The sequence below is a fragment of the Suncus etruscus genome, chromosome 2, assembly GCF_024139225.1.
Source record: "Suncus etruscus isolate mSunEtr1 chromosome 2, mSunEtr1.pri.cur, whole genome shotgun sequence".
Lineage (NCBI taxonomy): Eukaryota > Metazoa > Chordata > Mammalia > Eulipotyphla > Soricidae > Suncus > Suncus etruscus.
In genome coordinates this window covers 156,744,789-156,750,847 of record NC_064849.1, presented here as the reverse complement: position 1 = coordinate 156,750,847, position 6,059 = coordinate 156,744,789, and the positions used below count along the sequence as shown (strand labels likewise).

The following is a 6,059-nucleotide window of genomic DNA, read 5'->3' as shown; positions in this document are numbered from 1 at the left end:
GACGTCAGAGGAGCGAGACTACTGCGCATGCGCTGTTCCTGAAGGCGCGTTGGGGAGAACTGGCAGCGGTCCCCGAGAGAACCGGAAGTTCGCGCGTCTCAGCAGCCGCGGTAACTACGGACGCTCGTGGTTGCTAACCTGAGGGATTGGCGCGTGCAGTGACGTCAGAGGGAAAGACCGCGGCGCATACACTCTTTCTTAAGGCGGGGGAGGGGAGATCTCAGGGTGGAGTTGAGAAAGGAACTAGGCGGGATAAACTGCGCTTGTGCCTCGCTCCAGGTCACTGGGAATTCCTCAGGTGCATCCTGGGAGTACTTAGGAGGGGCAGTCTAGCTGTGACAGTCCAGTAAGGCAGCTGCCACCACAGTTTACTATCTCTTAATTTTACTTGTCTTACAAAATGGTGGAAATGGTTCATGTAGAAATGGCATATTTTTCCCTTCTGCCTTAAGGTTCTTGATCTCCTTTGGAGCTTTTTAGGAAATTTAGGAATTTTAGGAACTTTGCTATTGTAAATAATTTTCTTTCTTTGGAAATGGAACCTCTTTAAAACTGCCTAGTTTTTACTCACTAAGTTTCTTGGAGCAATCTTTTAGTATGTAGTAAGTTTGGTGGCTCCAAAGTCAAAAATCAAAGAAATTAAATATTCAATAAGCATATGGAGATTCAGGCCATACTTTAGGTGGGCATCATGCCCGAATTTAAGTGAAACGACTTTCTATCATGGAAGCTATGTTGGCAGAGCTCTTAAGTAAACCTACCTCTTCAATGCAATGCTGGGTTTTGTGGTTGATAAAGAGACCAGAGAAGGGAATGAATTCCCTGAAACCTGAAAGTCAGACAAACACCTGGAAAAGAAAAACGAAAACAGAAGAACTTCTCTGGAAAGAAACTTTCATTCACTGCTGGTGGGAATGTCTTTATGGAAACCAATATGGAGATTCCTAAAATAAACCTAGAAATTGAGCTTCCATTTGATCCAGCTATACCACTCCTAGGGATACAAAAATACAATTAAAAAATTCCTTCCTCATACCTATAATCATTGTATCGCTATTACAATAGCCAGACTCTGGAAACAACCAAGATTTCCTTCAACAGATAATGATTAAAGAAACTGTGGTACATGTACACAATGGGATATTATGCAGCTGTCAGGAGAGATGAAGTCATGAAATTTTCCAATACATGGATGTACATGGAGTATATCATGCTGAGTGAAATATGTCAGAGGGAGAGAGATAGACATGGAATAGTCTCACTCATCTATGGAGTTTAAGAAAAATTAAGGACATTATTGTGATAATCCCCAGAGACAATAGAGATGAAGGCTTTAAGGATTGGCTCACAATATGAAGCTCACCACAAAGAGTAGTGGTGCAGTTAGGTAAATAACTACACTTGCAACTATCATGACAATCTTAATTAGAGAGAGAAGTTCCAAATACAGGCAAGGGATAAGAAGGAGGGGGGTGGGCATTGGTGGTGGGAATGTTGTGCTGGTGAAGAGTGTTGTCTGTTTATGACTGAAACCCAACTTCAATAATGCTTGTAATCATGGTGCGTAAATAAAGATTTCATATATTAAAAAAAAGTTCCTCTTTGTATACAAGAATCTGAGATTGGGCTAGAGACATAAGGGAATCAGGACCAGTGGTGGAAGGCCCATTTAAGTCTTTTTAAGTGAGTTGTTTACTTGAATGATTATCCAACAAACATTTGACTTTGAATTTGTTTGTTCTGTCTATTCAGATGTGGGTTTTGTAGGGAATAAATGTTGGATTCAGCTTTTTGATCAATTTTGCCAATCTGTGTCTCTTAACTGGTACATTTAGTCCATTGTCATTGGGAAAAATTATTGTCATGGAATTTACTACATCTTTTAAAAGGAGTTTGATGTGTCTATTGATCTGTCTTGACATAAAGCAGACATTTTAGTTCATCATTTAAGAGTGGTTTTGAGTTTATAAAGTATCAAAGATGTTGTTTCTTCATGAAGCTGTATTCTTTCTTTATATTTGAATGTAATTCTGGCTAGATGAAGTTATCTTGGTGATGCATTCATTTTGTTGAATTTTGTCATTATAACCCACTACTGTATTTGGGCCTTGAGGGTTTCTTGTGAAAAAAAAAATTGCTGTAAACCTTAGGGATGCTCCTTTGGATGTAATTTTCTTTTCTGATCTTGTTACTTTCAGCATTAAACCTCTATTTGTGGGGTTTGTCATTGTGACTGGGACGTGTCTTGGGGTCCTTTTCGTTGGATCTCTTTTGGCTGGTAATCTTAGGGCATGAAGATTTTGGTTGCATTCACTCTTTCCATATGGGAGTTTCTCTGCAATGATGTCCTGGGTTGGTGATACTTCATGGGGGTTTTCTTCTTTGGTATCTAGAATTCCAGTGATTCTTTTGTTATTTTTTTTCTGCTGAGTTTATCAAAGACTTCTATTTTCTGTTCACATTCTTTGAGGACCTTTTCCCATTGCCTAATCATTTGATTTAAGGCTCTTATCAAACTTTTTATGTTAAAAGAAATTGTTATGCATCTCATCTTCCAACTCACTGATTCTCATCTCTGTTGCTTTTACTCTGTTGGAGTGGCTTTTCAGTAAGGTATTCATTTTGCCTACCATGTTTTTCACTTGTTTTATTTCAGTTTGAATTTTTCCCTTTTTTACTTTCACATTGTCTTGATTCTTAGTGTTTTGTTCAATTCATTCCATGCTTTGTTTGAGTTCTGTGAGCATCTTCCTTATTCTTTAAAGTTCTTATCTGAGAGGCAAAATAGTTGGTTGGTACTATTTTTGTCATCAGAGATACCATCTTTATTCATGGAAGACTGAATTTTCCCCCCATTGTCACACTTGCAGTATGGTGTTTTCTACATGCTGTGCTGGGGGTTCAATGACTAGAAGTGTGTGGCAGCAGAGTGGCTCCACTTTTCTGATGGGGTTTCATCACCTGGGGGCAACACTCTTACTGGGCACTATCAGTGGGGGAGGGTTTCAGGCTCCTCTTTTCATTGCAGAATCTTGACTTTCTTTTTTAAGCCTACAACACCTGGTATTCTCAGGTGGTCTCCCATAAGTACTAACCAGGCCCGACCCTGCTTAGCTTCCAAGTTCAGACAAGATCAGGCACATTCAGGGTGGTATGGCCATAGACAGAATCTTGACTTTTTAATCAGTTCTGTTTTTCAGACCACAAGTTATAGAATGGAGATATAACAGAGTTAAAAACAATTAGTACTTATATGCTTATTTGGAATATCACCATCTGATAATATAAAATTATTCCACTATATTTACTACATTCATAGTTAGTGATAAACCATATAAGCTAACAAGTGTTGCTTAGGTACCCAAAGTGTCCTTATTATCACTCTATAATGATTGTTATTTTGTAGGTCTCTGTTCTTCCACAACATCCTTTTTTGTTTCCCTTTCACTAAGATAAATAGGTGAATTTCTTCTAAATTTCTTTCTTACATATCAATAATTTAAATCTCCAAAATGCTTAACTGTTTCCATAGATTCAGAGATGAAGAAATGGCTATCATTTACACCAATATTGTTAATATTTAGAAAATTTTCATCATAGATTTTCATGTTTCTAGAAACATAATTTATATGTGTTCACATATAATATGTATATCAATTATAGATAGATATAGTCCAAAATAATTCACATTATCTGAAATGTATTTAAAATTAAGTTATCAATGTAGCATGTCTTGCATTTTCACAAGTTCATCAATTGTATTACATTTTTCTCTTTATCGCATCCACTTTGTCTTTTGACAGAAATCTTCTATATACTACATAGGCTGGATACCTTAGCATTGATATCACACTCAAATAATAAAGTTAGAATGACTCTCAAGTGAAATACTTGTATAGTTATTGTGCAGGGATTGAAACTAATGAGACCAAAAACAGTTATTTCACATGTGATCAAAGAGAATAATGATTTTATGTAAATTTAAGTCATTAATTTTTACATAAATTAAGTCATTATTAATTATCAGTGGTTATTTGTCATTGGATCAAAAAGTCTAAGTGGATTTTTAGAAACAATATCATAAAGCATGTATATAGTACAATTATTTTCAGTTAGCAAATGAGTTCTATAGAAATATAAAGACAGAAAACTGTATTGCTAAAATTGCTTGATCATGGAAACATATCACAGCTGTCCATCTTACTATTAGGCAATTTAAGCTTCTGTGTAAGATCTTTTCAAGCAAGAGTTTTTTTTTTTTTTTTTGTGGGGGGAGGTTCTTGGCCACACTCAGTGATGCTCAGGGGTTACTCCTGGATATGCATTCAGAAATTGCTCCTGGCTTGGGGGACTATATGGGATGCTGGGGGATAGAACCACGGTCTGTCCTAGACTAGCAGAGGCAAGGCAGACTCCTCACCACTTGCTTCACCTTTCCAGCTTCTGGAGTGTATTTTAACACGAATCTTCATTATATGACTTATGCTCAATAGGAACTTCTCAATTTATAAAATAAAACATAAAGTGAAATTTGAATTTAAATACTTATGATTCTTTTATTGATAGATACAAATATTTGAACAAAAATAGATGGAAAGTAGAGCCTAAATTCTTTGTTTAATCATATTTTTATATAAACAAAGAACATAAAGATAATCATTTATTATTGTAAAGTTTTAGAACTATAATGTACAACAGAGATGTGGTCCACTAACTACATTTATATAAGAGAAGAGTAGTGTCTCAGCAATTTATGAGTTTTCTAGCCTCCAGGCATTGCCAGGTGTGGCCCTAAGGCCAATATAAATAAAATAAAAATCCTCAGCTATCTAGTCTGGCATCTAAATAAACTATAAAAAATGAACAAAGGAAATAATAATTCTTTCAAATAAAGAAGAAAAATGAGAGAAAAAATAAAGACACTTGCATGGAATGCAGATGAATGGATACACAATGTATCCCTCACACCTCACACCCTCACATCCATGTCTACTCAGCATTGCTAGGTATTATTTTTGAGCAAAGATCCAGGAGTAAGCTCTGAGCACTACTGACTATAACTACAAGAAGTAATAAACAAACAAACAAAAAAAACAAACAAAAACACAAAGAAAACCCCAAACAAAATACAGTACTCAATCCAAATCTTAGTAAATGACTTAAGCACATTAAAAGAATAATTTATTAGGCCAAAGCAAAGAGGTAATTCAGGAGTTTCATTGTTATTTTTGAATGCGACTCATCCCAGATCTCTGGCACCAAATGTGATCTCTCAAGCACTGCCAGGAGCTCCCCTGGGCACAGAGAAGGAATAACCCTGAGCACTGCTGAGAGTGGCTCTACTTCTTGTTTTACCACGAAAAATGATAACATATCAAATAGGACTTTATCCAGGAGTTTAAGAATGGGTAAAAATATGCTAGTACATTAATTTTCATAGCAAATAAACATTAATTTATATAATATACATTTTTATTAGACTGTTTTTAAAATTAGATATATAATGTCTATACATATTACAACATGTGATTAACAAATGTAGTTTATTATACATCCAAAAAAGAAAAATACAAATTATACAATCAAATAATTACAGGACAGTAGTTGACAAGATGCAGCATCAATTTATAATAAAAATTTTAATAAAAGTGTATACGAGGAATATCACTCAATATAATAAAGACTGCATATGACCAATGCTAACATATATATGGTGACACACATAAATACTTCCTTCTTATGCCAGGAGAGTAGGATGTCCACTCTCAGTAGAACAGCTCAACAAATTAAGTAGAAGTCCTAAACAGCAATTATGCAAGGAAAAGAAAAACTGGAAAAGAAATAAGGCTATTATTTTGAAGATGACGTTATAATGTGTGCAAAGAACACTACTCCAATGATAATTATTTAAATTTATTAAATTTAGTAATTTATTATTAAAATTATTATATTAGAAATAATAAAATAAATATATAAAATTTATTGACTTTCTGTATGCAATTAACTAGGAAATAAATCAAGAAAAAAATCTGTTCATAACGTAATTTAAAAAAAGTACT

The 6,059-nt window shown here is 34.8% G+C and overlaps 1 pseudogene; it reads right to left on the bottom strand.

Moving 5' to 3' along the window:
• Positions 1-3,048: 3,048 nt before the first annotated feature.
• Positions 3,049-3,165, bottom strand: LOC126002826 (uncharacterized; annotated as a pseudogene).
• Positions 3,166-6,059: the final 2,894 nt, after the last annotated feature.